This window comes from Myodes glareolus, chromosome 4 (assembly GCF_982192425.1).
Source record: "Myodes glareolus chromosome 4, mMyoGla1.1, whole genome shotgun sequence".
NCBI lineage: Eukaryota > Metazoa > Chordata > Mammalia > Rodentia > Cricetidae > Myodes > Myodes glareolus.
The window spans coordinates 85,044,420-85,058,701 of NC_142029.1; positions in this window are offsets into that span (position 1 = coordinate 85,044,420).

Below are 14,282 nucleotides of genomic sequence, written 5' to 3' on the forward strand. Positions count from 1 at the left end.
GGCTGGTCTGATGAAGATGGAAATGGAGGAGATGGAGATGGAGGAGTTTGGCTCAGAGGATAGTCATGTACAATAGGGGGACAGACTTTGAGGAGAGTACTCTGGGGGAGGAGCATATGAAGTGAGAAACAAACCGTGTGATCATTTGGAGAACAGCCTAGAGATAGAAATGGCCGGTGCAAAGACCCCAGGACAAGAATTCAGTCACTGTGCTCTAGAAAAAAAAGGACCCCAGGGAGCCTAACATACTGGAGGTCAGCACAGAGAAATAGGTCAGCAAGACCAGGTCACCAAGCTATGTGTGTGGTGTTTTCTTTTGTTTTGTTTTGTTTTAGTCAGGATCTCTCTATGTATACCTGGCTGTCCTGGAACTCTCTGTGTAGACCTGGCCCCAATCTCACAGAGATCTGCCTGCCTCTGCTTGGGTTGAAAGTGTGAGCCACTACGCCTCAGTTCACGCTGTGAATTAAGAAAAGATGGTCCAATCTCTGAGCAGACTGATGACATCATCTGATTGAAAATTTCCAGCGGCTATTATTGCCGCTCCATGCACGTCCTAGTAAAAATTTAAGAGGAAAACTCACTCTTGAGTCGCTGGTATACTTTGAATGTCTCTGATGCCCCAATCATCCACAAACCAACCCCCCTCTGTTTTACCCCTCCTGGTTCTCCTCCTTGCTTCAAACAACTCTGCTGCACTTTCCTGTCCTCAACCCATCCCCTCCTAGTTCTCCAAGGAGGTTCCCATCCATTCTCTTTCCCATGCCTGTACCTCCATCCTACAGGCTTCCCCACATAGTCTTTCCCTCTGCCCCGGTAGAATCACCCGGGCCACACAGAAACACTTCATCAGACTCTTCCAGGGTAGGCATCAGGGAGAGTCCCTCATTGGAAACACCACATGCCATTCTAATATGCTGCTGAGCTGCTAAACACTGTTCTAAGCCCATAAGCAAAGCAGTATCTCACATTTTAGAAACAAAACCTCACCTAACACTTTATTCTCCCACTCAGCCTCCCCTTCTGCCCTTCCCTAGGTCTCTCCCCGGAAGTTCCCAAAAGGCTCACCCTGCCCAGTGTTTTTTACTTCCCTCGGTGTGAGATCACTTGAACTTCAATGTAGATCAGATGCAGAGTCTAATTTGAGTTATAGGTGTTGAACAACACCTAGGGGACATCGATGCAACTGGACCACTCTCTGTAACAAGTGGCTGTCCATCTGGTTTTGACTCCCATGCTTCTAACTTACCCTTACACTGTACTGTGCTATGGCCTCATAGTGCCATGGAAAGTGCCCTTGCCAGTGTTACTACATAGTACCCTCCTATGAGGCAGCCAATTTGCCCCAGAGTTCGTTCTCACCAAAACCTGTCTGGAAATTGATTGCCATTGTGGAAGTGACGGGAGGCTGAGGCCATCAAGAAGTAAGTCTTTCAGAGGGGTTTGAGTGTGTGATGGTGGAGGCAGGGACAGAGCCTGGCACTTCCCACAGGCTGAATAAGTGTTCTGCCACCCTAGCCCTTATTTAGTTTTGAGACAGGGTCTCTTTGACTTACTCAGGCAGGTCTTGAACTCACAGTTCCCTTGGCTCAGCTTTCCCAGTAGCAGGGATGACAGAACTATGGCCATTGAGAGGGATAACACTTGTCTCTATAAACTGAACTTTTGTCTCAAAGAGAGGCTGCGTGGCAAGGTTTGCTTCTGACCTTCTGACAACGCTCACCCTTCTATTTCCTGTTGTGAGTTGAAAGAGCATGGCATCTGGATAGAGGAAGGTGGATGTGAGGCCACCTGGTCTTGGATTTTCCCACCTCCACTGAGTCAAAACAAACTGCTCTGACTATGCATAGGGGTGGGCCAGCCTTCATGGGGCAGACACAAGCAGGATTTTGAGAGTTCAAGGCCAGTGTAGTCTATATAGTGAGTTTCCAGTCAGCCAGGACTCCACAGTGAGATGCTGTAGCCAGGACTCCACAGTGAGATGCTGTTTCAAAAAAGAAAAACATACAAAAAAAATCCACTTGTTTTCCTGTACAAATTGCCCAGGGCTGGATATCCCATCCCAGCAGCAAATGTCTTAAGGAGGATATATATCCTGGCTGAGAGCACACACCCTGCACACCTAGAGTCCAGGTTCACAATGACGCTGTACTTCAATGTTCTGTTAGGGAGGGTGTGGTGTTGGTGCTGGTGGTGATGATGCTGCTCAGATTGCTGTGAGTACCGAGTTGGGTTATACAATGTTGCTGGTACACAGGCTTCATAATCAGTTGCATTCATCTTATGAGATGGAGCAGCATCCGGCTCCACTGACTTCTCTGCTTTTGAAACTCGCTCCTTTCTTGGCTTCTATAAACATATTTCCTAGTTCCGTGGTTACTTCTTAACACTCCTCGTCTTCAACCGGCTTGGATGTTGGGGTTTCCTGAAGTTCAGGCTGAGTTCTTGGCTTTCTCAACCCACCTCCCCTGCAGTGCTCTGGATGTGGCTTGACCGAAGCGTGGACTCTCCAGATTGGCCACGCAGGCGTTCTTTCCTATCCTTTGCTGCCACTGTGGCTGACTGACCACTGCTTGCTCCCAGCGGATTCATCCGCTCCTTCATCACAAGTGCTGGGTGGCTACCTAAGCTGCTGCCCCGGGTATTGCGGCTACATAGCCATGAGGTGGTTAGGCCTGGGCCATGTTCCCCCTGGGCACCGCCCCCTGTCCCAGAGCTTGCCATCCTGAGCAGATTCCACCCTAACTATGTAAGTATTGGTTTAATTGAGATTGGGAAGCATGAGCAAGCTATTGGATATAGAACAGGGAAAGAGCAACTTGGCCCTATACTCAGTCTCAAATAGAGCCCCTCATTTCCCCTGCAGTCTACACCCCCACCCCCACCCGGGAGAATCGGAGAGTGGGCACGTGTCACTTCTCTTGCTCTTGGTTTTTATTTTGCCCCAGTGAACTCCATCCTTGAATCCTCAGTGTGTGAGATAAAACTCCTTTCCCCAAAAGTGAGAGCACCCCCACCATTATAAAGTGACGCTTGCTTGTAGTGATTATTGATTTTATTAAACCAGCTATGGAATCTCCATTACACACCAGGACCCTCACTGTGTGTTTGGGGACACCCAGACAAAAGCATCAGAAAAGCATCATTGAGTCAGGTGACCCTGCCCAGAAAGCTGACCTTGAGTGACAAAAGGCACAAGGGTGGAAAGAAAATGGTGTAGGCTTGAGAGAACCAGCTGCAGATCCAGCTGTGAGTGCTTTGAAGCCAGTTCCTCTGACCAGCTTCTAACCAAATTGTTGCTGTGGTCAGACCTCTCTGGTAGTCTCTCTCCAGCTAAACTTCCTTCATCTTCCAATAATCTGGAAGACGATGAGACCACCTAGTTCCCTTAACCCAGGGTAGCCAGAGTCTGATTATGTATTTATAATCAAAAATTTTGACTGATGTGATGATCGATATTGGAAAATTCCAAAAAGTAGAAGAAAAAAAAAACTACATTCAGAAAACAAAAAAAAGTACTAACACTTTCTCCCAGTCTCTTACCTTTTATATATTCTAATAGTATTGTAATTATATAGTTATATAAAAATGTATGGGAGATAAGGACCTGCTCTCTAATTTTATTAAGCGGCAAACAGGCTGAGGGGCACTTTTTTTTTTTTTTACAAAAAAACCCCAAACATTTAGTGCATGTGTGCACGTGCATGTGTGTATGTGTGTGTGAGTGTGTGTGTGTAAGGACAACCTGCTAGAGTCAGTCCTCCACTATCACCATGTGAGATTTGGGCATTGAACTCAGTTCACAAGTGTGTGGGCAAACTGGTTAGCCAACTGAGCCATCTGGAAGACTCTGGGAGCCCCTGAGACACAATGTTGCAAAATTCATCCTGAGAACTAAACAATTTACTTACAGGTGTTTTTACCTAGTAATGTTTCCTGAGTTTGTGCTGGGCTTCATCTATGGCTCTCAGCCCCACACTGAACATACCTGGTAGCCAATTGCTGACCACACACCAGTATCCACCCTGGGACTCAGTCGGGGACTAAGCTTGCTTCTAGGAGTCCTCAGTCTACCTAGCTGGTTTCTTCCTGGGGTTTGTTTGGGTGGATCACTTTCCAAGTCCCTGGTCCAGGCAGAGAAAAAAAATTATGTAGTCTAAACTGATTGGACATTTTTGCCTGATTTAAGTAATGGCCTGCATTCATTACAGAAAATGTGTGAATGCAGGAAACGCTCCAATCAGTGATCACTGTTGTTAATACTTGGAATAGTTCCTAAAAACAATAGCTGAGAATACGCTGATTGTTTCCAGTTTTATGCATAGTTAACTGAGAAACTACCAATTTAGAAAAAAAGACATGAAGAGGTGTTAGGGGATGGGTAATATCTACCATTTGCATAATATATTATTCTTTGCCAATTAAAAAGCCTTAATGGATTTGGGCTTAAGATGCAGAAAATCATTTCGCTTATTTCTTGGCAGTGGAAATGAGTATTGTGCTGTCTGTCACTGCTCTGCTCCTCCTGGGCAACACAGAAGGCTCTTTGTTCAGCTATGTTCCTAGCACACTATCCCAAGTTCTTGAAAATTTTGTCCATTATTGGCAAGAACTGAAACATAAAAAGACTTGTTACTGTCTTTTGAGTCATCAAACATGGCGCAGATGCCGCTTGAGCTGTGGAACGAATCGTGCGGCTGGCGAAACACTGTTCCAGGAACTGAGAAATGAGTGGACCAGAGAAGCGGCAGCTGACAGGATGACTCAGTGGGGTGGTGAAGAACATGAGTCCACACCAGCCTGCTGAGACTTGACTCCAGATTTTGGCTTCTCAGCAAATTGTGTTTGACCTTGGCTAAGTCATATTAAACTCACTGGACCTCGATTTCCTCGTCTGCAAAATGAGTAATATTATTTGCAAGCATTTTCTTCAAAATGGGAATGATAAGGAGTAGGGAGATTGCTCAGTGGGGAAAGTGCTTGGTGTGCAAGTGCTAAGACCTGAATTCCACCCACAAACTATGTGGAAAAGTCAGGAGAGGCAACAAGTTCCTGGCAGCCCAGAGCTGGGCATCAGGAGACAGTTGGCTTGTTGGCTAGTCATTCTAGCTGAATTAGAGTTCCAGGTTCAGTGAGAGACTCTGTCTCAAAAATGAATTTGGAGAGTGATTAAGGAACATGTCCCATGTTGACCTCGGACCTCTACACACACACATACACACACACACACACACACACACACACACACACACACACGATCTTAGTGAAATTTCTATTGCTGTGATAAACACCATGACCATAAACAACTTAGGGAGGAAAGGGTTATTTCATCTTTCAACTCTCAGGTCACATGCCATCACTGAGGGAAGTCAGAGCAGGAACTTGAGATAGGAACTGGTACAGACACCGTGGAGCAGTGCTGCTTACGGTGCTTACTGGCTTGCTTCTTATGGCATGCTCGGCCTGCTTTCTGATGGCATCCAGGACTACCAGCCCAGTGACAGCACTGCCAACAGTGAAGTCAAGAGACTGCACCACAGGCTTGCCCACAGGCCAATCTCACGGTGGCATCTTCTCAACTAAGGTCCCCTCTCCCCAAATGATTACAGCTTGTGCTAAGTTTACAAAAAACTAGCCAGCATCTATGTTCATATACACACACATGCACACAAATTATTGAAAAAATGGTAAGAGCCAGGCATAGATGTTGCATGCACATAATTCAACTACCCACAGGGGTCAAAAGCTCCCAGACAGTCTGGGCAACTGTCGGTAGCCCTGGTTGTCCTAGAACTCACTCTGTAGATCAGGCTGGCCTTGAACTCAGAGATCCTCCTGCCTCTGCTCCCAAGTGCTGGGATTAAAGGCGTGCACCATTACTACCAAGTTTGAGAAGTCTTCATATTAGAAATTTTCACTTAAACTTTTTTAGCAAAAATTTTTTTACTAAATTAAAACATAGATTCAGAAAGTATATACTTAAGTACATCTCTTACTTTTTACCACAAGACACAATTATGAAACTACCACCCAGATCAAGAAGTGGGGGAGGGGACAGAATCCCAGAAATCCTTCCCCTTAGTTCCTCTCAGTCATTATCCACAACGCAAGAGCAATCTCCATTCCCAGTCTCAACACCAAAGGTCAGTTTCTGAACTTTACGATATGTATACACATCCATGAGTGTGTATGTCTATGTGTGTGCAGGTGCACATGAATGAGGAGGCCAGATGTCAAAGCGGAGCGTCTTCCTCAGTTGCTCCATCTTCCTTTTTGAGACAAGGTATCCATTGTACAGGGCTCTCCTCTGAGCCAATCCGTCATCATCTTCATCAGATCAGCTGGGCCCACTTGCAAAAGATCGGCTGGGGCTTACAGCCTGCTGACACGCCACAAAGGAGGGACAGGGTCAGGTTATGGGACCCCCCCCCCCACCTGAGTATCCACTCATTCCTCCCAACTAGTTGTATACCATTCTGCCCTAACTATAGGTGGACTCAGACTCCAGCAGGGCTGAGCATGAAGGCAGGAAAAGGCTAGAGGAAGGGGACGATGTCTATGTAGCCATGGGTAAGTCCAGTGTGACTGCTTTAAGGTCACCCACCTTTCTATAAATACATTTAATAAACTTGTTTGTTCCCTAGAGTGAATTTTAGTGGACTCAGAACTTTGTTTGTCACTGGAACTTCGGGAAGGGAGGTAGACATAGTTTTTGTCTCCTTCAGCAATAGATCTTCAATCGTAGTCTCTCACTGAACTCATTCAGTAGAGAAGCTGGCCAACAAGCCTCGGAGACCCTCCCATCTCCAACTCTCCAGGACAGAAACCATACTTGCATGCCCCTGCATCCAGCTTTTTCCATGGATGCTGAGGGTTGACTCAAGTCCTCATGCTAGTGTGGCGAGCACTTTGCTGACTGAGTCATCTCCCAGACTCAGCTTTTCACTCTTTAAAAATGAAATCACCAGTGATCTACTTATATTTATCCTCGTCTGTTTGTTTTCTTTCAAGCTTTACTATGTCCATGAAATTCACTTACATTCTGCATGTAGCAACAGTATGCTCATTTTTGTGAATATTTACATCCAGTTGTATGTTTACATCACAATCAATGCTATAGCTGAGGAACTTTGGGATTGTGCCTGGGTTTTAGATTAACTGGAGTAGTGATGCTATGAACAGTCTGCATTCTCCAACTAGGAACTAGATACACCTTCTAAAGTTCTATTTAAATGTCTCTTAGTAATGCAATGTCTAGGCTTATACATCTTCCATTAGATTCATTGGTAGATACTATAGCTTTATTGTTGTTAATGTAATGGTCCCAGTTTTAGAATTTACTTCGAAATTGTACCTGGTTAGTAGAAATGCTGTTGCTTTTGTGTATAGACAGAATAGCTAAGGGCATTTGCTAAATTTTGCTCTGTTGTCCCATTATTTAGTCTCTTCAGTTGCACATCAGTGGCGTGCACAGAGAGCTGCCCGTCTTGTCATTCCTCATCCCAGGCTTTCCCCTGCTCCTGGTATCCCCCTCCTTTATTGGAGGTTCTCCCTCCCCCCACCTTGCTGAATGGGAAGGAACTGACAGCACCACCCTTCCCAGCTTGCTCTCCTTCTGTCAGTCAGGGTTTACTATCTTGTTCAGGTGTAGAAAAGTGGGGAAAGCAGGACAGGAATTTGAACACTGCTCTGGCTGTCTCAGCAAGCAGGTATGCACACAACAAAGGGATGGCTGTGCTGCTGTCGCGTTGTTAGGGGCTGGCAGGAGAATACCATAGGTTTCTGTCATATGTCACTGGGTCCCTGAGCACAGTTTCAGAATCACTTCAATTGCTTTATTTTTTGTTGCTTGTTTTATTTTTCCTCCCTTTTTTCTTTCTCTTTATATTTTACTTCCTTCTTTTTTCTCCCTTCCTTTATTTATTTATGCTTTTTTAAGATTTATTTGCTTATTGTATATGAGTGCTCTATCTGCATGTGTGCTTGCACACCAGAAGAGGACATTAGATCTCACCACGGACGGTTGTGAGCCACCATGTAGTTGCTGAGAATTGAACTCAGGACCTCTGAAAGAGCAGCCAGTGCTCTTAATCTCCAAGTCATCTTTCCAGCCCTCTTTATGTTTTTATAGACAGAGTTTTACATATAGCCTTGCTTGGCCTGGAACTCCCTTGTACACCAAATTGACCTTGAATTCACAGAGGTATATTGGCCTGCCTCTGCTTCCCAACTGCTGAAAGCAAAGGTGTGCACCACCACACCCAGTGGTAGTGGAATCTGCTATCTTAATGACTTTGAAAAGTAGAGAGCTCAATTATTGGTCATGTTCTTCATGCTATTTAATAGATTTCAGAAACACTTGGGAAACTGAGACAGGAAGACAGTAGACAGATCAAGATCTATCTGCCTGGGTTATACAGTGAGAGGTTCAAGAACAGCTTAGCAGCTTAGAAAGACTGTAACAAAACAGCAAATAGGCTGGGGGCTGGAGGGATGGCTCAGTGGTTACAAGCACTGGCTGCTCTTCCAAAGGATCAGGGTTGGATTCCCATTACCCACATGGCTGCTCACAATTATCTACAACTCCAGTTCCAGGGAAATCCATGCCCTTTTCTTATCTCTGTAGGTACCAGGCACATACATGGTACACACACACACTCAAACAAAACACCCATGAATATAAAAACAATTTATTTTAAAAAATAGCACTTTTTTTAATGGGTAAGGATAGAACTCAGTGGCAGAGTGCTTCACTAGCATGCATGTGGGACCTTAGTTTCAACTCCCAGTACTGGAGGAAATCAAATTTATTCTTTCTGCCTGAGTCCCAGTACCCTTTGATTGTCACCTCCTCCTCCAAGACCCTAGTAACCACCATCTATTCTCCAGCTCTGCGACATAGAAATAACAGCATACAGTATTTGTTTTTCAGTGATTGGCTTATTTTGTTTATTAGTTGTTCCCTAAGTCTTCCCAATTGTATATATGTGCCACATTTCTTTACCCATTCCTGTTAGTGGGCTCTCATGTCGATTTCATTTTTAAAAACTTCCTTTATTTATTTAGTTAATGAGTATGGTGGATGTTTTGCTTGCATGTATGTCTATGCACCAAGCACATACAGTACACAGAGAACCCAGACAGAGAATGTCAAATCCCCTGGAATTAGAAATAGTGTGGTGGACTGCAGTTACAGACAGTTGTGAGCTGCCATGCGGGTGCTGGGAATTGAACCTGATCCTTTGGAAGAGCAGCCAATGCAGGGATCCATCAGGAAAAGGAACCATGAGAAGGCAAGAAAGAACTTGGTTCAGCTTGGCTTAGGCTGGATCAAACTTCTAGAGTGTCTAACAGAGATCGGTTTGTTGACAGCATATTTTTTGTTTTGTTTCGTTTTGTTTTTCTGAGACAGGGTTTCTCTGTGTAGCTTTGGAACCTGTCCTGGAACTCACTCTGTAGACAAGGCTGGCCTCGAACTCACAGAGATCTGCCTGCCTCTGCCTCCCGAGTGCTGGGATTAAAGGTGTGTGCCACCACCACCTGGCCTATTGTCAGCATATTTTAACACAACACATTTGGAAAAGAGTTTCCAGGTAACAATCATTCCAGTTCCAGACACACAATAAAGCCTATGGCATGACTACATAGAAACTCCTTTGCAATGTCCATGTGATCATGAAGATGGATTCTACTCTGTAGCTTAAGGGTCTAGGATCTGGTGTGGTCTCTGACCAAAACAGCATAGAAGTCAGGCCTGCTATAAGGTATGTGTGACAGCTCTCCTAAGGATGTGTTCTATTGAGCTGAAGATACAGGTCTTAGGGAGGGAGAGTCTGGAATAAACACTCTGGGGGATTTGGGTGAGGTCTGACTCTACAGATAGTAAAGGTCACTGGGTCATTAACAACACCCACTCCCAGCTTTCTGTGTGGAAAGCAGATGTTTCCCCTTTAAGGAGACCCCTGCATGAATAGCATTGTTGGTTCCCTAGTGAACAACACCAGTGCTGTTAACCACTGAGCCATCTCAGAGTTCCAATGTCATAGTTTTGACTATTGCGAAGAATGACGCAGGGGACACAGGGTTGAGATGTTTCTCTGACGATACCCAGGACTGGAATTGCTAGGCCATGGGCAACTATGATTTTTGTATTGTGTATTTTGAGTAACCTCCTATTCTCTTCCACGACAACTGTATTATTAGTTTATGTTCCTCCCAACAGCATACAAGGGTCACCTTCTCTCCTGTGTAAGCAGTGCTCCCCAAGTCTCTGACCACGTGTAATCCCTCCAGGTACCTCCCCAGTCCACTCCAGCCTTTGGATGTGATTCACACTTGGGTTGGTTAGTTTTAACAGTCAACTTGACACAACCTAGGATCAACTAGTAAGAGTCTGAATGGGAGATTATTTAGATCAGGCTACCCCGTGGGCATGTGTGAGAGGAATTGTCTTAATTTTTAATGGAGGTAAGAAGATCCCCTCTGAGTATAGGCAGCATCCTGTGCTGAGCCCTGAACTGTGTGAGGAAAGCCAGTTAAGCAGAAGTAAAGGAGCAAGTAGATAAGGATCCACTTGTCTCTCTCTGCTCTTGACTGTAGATGTGATCTGTCTAGAACTTACATTACTGCATCCACTTGCCTTCAAAGACAGGCTATAACCTGGAGGTACCCTCAATGGTGGACTGTACCATGGAGTGACCTCAGACTGTAACATGGAGTGACTTCGGTGATGGACTGTAACATGGAGTGACCTCAGACTGTAACACGGAGTAACCTCGGTGATGGACTGTACCATGGAGTGACCTCAGACCGTAACATGGAAGTTACCCCTTTCATCAATAATGGATTAGGGCATTTCTCACAACAACAACAACGAAACTAGACCAGCCTGTAAATCCACTCCTCACCATCATTCTGTAGCAACATCTACAGGAAGCACCCTGACCTCCTCAGCTGGGGTAAGCCCATTTCTCAGGGATCCTAGGGACCTCATGAGTTCCCCTATTGAACCACTTACCCCACTGGACTATGAGAAGCTCTGAAGGATGTTTTCAAGAGTCTCTGTCTGCTACACCACTTCCTGCTAACCGTGTCCAAATCTTCATGTGAAAGCAGACCTTACACCTCACCCCTCACTCTGTGAAAGCCAGGTCCAGCTCTGGTGCACTGACCATGGCAGGGAGTCCAGGCATGGTACCACAGGGAAAGCTGACCCTTAATCCTCTTGGAGCTGAAAGATGTCTGTGTCATATACGGAAGACCCCTGAGCTTGGCATCAGGCTTTCCCGGAATCAAATGCTGGCTCCTACTGTGGGACCTTATGCAATTGTGCAGTCTCTCTGGACCTCAACTTTTCTCATCTGTGAAATGAGGGCAAGAGTAAAGAACTTGAATGACAGTGAGGAGAATGAAGAGGTAACAGAAAGTACCAACACAATGCCTGGAACATAACAGATGCTCAAAAAAAATGAGTTTAAAGCTCTCGAAGAACTTAAAAATATCTGAGGAGGTAAGCTTAACCTAAACTAATTAGTACAAACTGAATATGTGTCTCCAAGCATAGTATGATGCCCCGTTATCATGTAGAATTTTTATGTATTAGCTCCAAGCCAGATCTGAGTTCAATCTGTGCAACTCATATTATGAGAGGAGAGGAGATAACTGCCTCTCCAAGTTGCCCTTTGGCCTCCACATGCATGTACCCATGCATATACAAACGCAAAGAAAGACAAGGCAATGAAACACTTTAAAAAGAACAATTTGAAGGCTGGGTGGTGGTGGCACATGCCTTTAATCCCAGCACTTGGGAGGCATAGGCAGGCAGATCTCTGTGAGTTCGAGGCCAGCCTAGCCTACAAGAGCTAGTTCCAGGACAGGCTCCAGAGCTACACAGAAAAACTCTGTCTTGAAAAAAAAATAACCTTTTGAATGAGCTGGGAAGATGGCTCAGTGGTAAGTGCTTCCTCAGCAAGCACGAGGACCTGAGGCCAGACCCTCAGCACTCATGTAAAATTAGTCTAGGCCATGCAAAATGTGTGACCCCAGGTCTTGCGGGGCAGAGACAGACTGTTTGCAAGGCTTGCGGACCAGCTCAGGCAAAGTGATGGACTCCAGGCTCGGTGAAGACACTGTCTTAGAAAACGAGGTTGAGCACAATAGAAGAAGGTCTTTAAAGTCTGAACTCTGGCCAGCCTGAACACTCAGGAGAGTGTGCCCACAAACACACATGTGCACTCACACAGACAAGTTTGAAGAATACTTAAAGTTAATTGTAAAGTTCCACAAGGAATGTAGACAGTGGAGGGCTGGGGCTGGGGCTGGAGCTCCTGTTCTGTCCCTGGGGTCCAGCCCCTTGTACTGAAAACAAGCCCTGGATGCTGGCCTGTTTCATAGCACACTGAGCTGAGAAGCCTGTTACCAAGATGAGCTTCCTGGAAAGCATGGGTAGAGACCAGGATGCCTGGAAGACAATGGGCTCTTGGCCTGTCACAGCCAAACCCAGGTCTATGGCCCTGGCTCATGCAGACCCTGGGGGAAGTCTATTTCTCCTGTGTTCCTGAAGAGGGCCCAGAACCAGCTGGGTTGGTGTAGCTCACTGGTAGAACACCTACCTCTTATGGAAAGTCTAGCACTATTCAACACACACACACACACACACACACACACACACACACACACACACACCATCTGATTCAGTTGCTTTTCCATTTTGCATGAAATGCCCAGCCTCACAGGCCCTGATCACCTCCCACACTAGCACTGACCATTTTTGACTCCAGGGTTCCTACGAAACAGACCCCCACAATACACTCAGGGCTTATACACAGTAGACCCTCCTCTTGTTCCAAGAATTTAAATCCAAGGGGCAATAAGGCCTCAGACACCTGACTAACACTGTATGTGGGCAGTGCAGACTGGCTTCCAGCTTGTTCCACTGCCTCTGCCTCAAGGGCACTGGGATCACCAGTCTGGGCCCGATTGTCCCTATCTGTACACAGGATCACGGTCCCCTCTCTTTCTCTCTCCTCTCAGTCCCAGGAGACTCTGGCTGTGCTCACAGCTGACTAGACTTCTCACCTCTGAGCACTGCTGTTCAGCAGAAGACTCTGGGAATGAGGAAAAACTAACATTTCTGAACAAATTCTGGCTCTCGACTATAGAGAGTCCAAGTCATCATGATTGCAGTGGAATTTCAAACACTTTGTGCCGTGATCTGGCAAGATCTCCAGTATGGTTTAGTGGCTCAGCATCCACCACATCACTTCCTTTGCAAGGAACACAAATATATAGATACCAGTTAGGCCAAAAGGAGGAAGGGTAGGGCTGAGGAGTGGCTCAGAGGTTAAAAGCACTGACTGCTCTTTCTGAAGACGTGGGCTGGGTTCCCGGCATCTACATGGAAGCTAACAACTGTCTGTAACTCCAGTTCCAGAGGATCCAATGCCCTCCCTGTCCTCCACAGGTACTGTGTGCGCAGTATATAGAGACGTACATGTAGGCAAGACACCCATGCTCGTTAAAAAAGAAGGAGGAGTAAGGATATTTATTTATATCTGCATCAAATAATGCTGGGAAATACAGAGAATGCATGAAAGTTGGAGGCTCGGGTGAAGGGATGAGGCAGGTGTGGTGTAGAGACTTTGATATGAGAACCATATGAATGGTTTTAAAAATTATTCTACAGTAATAATTGCACAGTATAAAAACCTCCTCATGACACATGCTACTGCAAAGATGAGCTAGATGTCCAGAGTGTAGCATCTGCTAGGGCTCACGGGATGGAAGAACAGCGGCTCCCCTCAGTGCCCCGGTTCTAGTCCGTGCATCTGGCCCTCTATCAACAGGTTCTGCCGCATTTGCAGGTCTGGGCTTCTCTGCCGTTGCTCAAGCTTGCCACTCACTCCAGCCCTGGGGCCAGAGGCATAACTCATTTCCCTGTCAGCAGGACTATGGGTGGGACAGTCTAACAGTGAAGACTTGGTACAGGATGATTGCAATTGGCTTGCTTGGCTGGGCTGTTGTTAGATGGGTTCATTAAAAGGCAGGGACGAAGGCCTAGTTTGCAGTGGGGATCCTTAGGCCTACCGGAGCAGACTGGAGGTACCCACGAAAGAGAGAAAGGAAGATGAGACTAAGTTAACTATGGGGTCAGAAGATTTCTTGATTTGCTGTGAATCTCTTCTTCTGTCCTCTGGGATTTAGTTTCCTATCTGTGGAGCAAAGGGTTTGAGCGGTTGGTACCCTGAGGTCCCTCCAGTCTCTGTGTCACTCAACTTTCCATT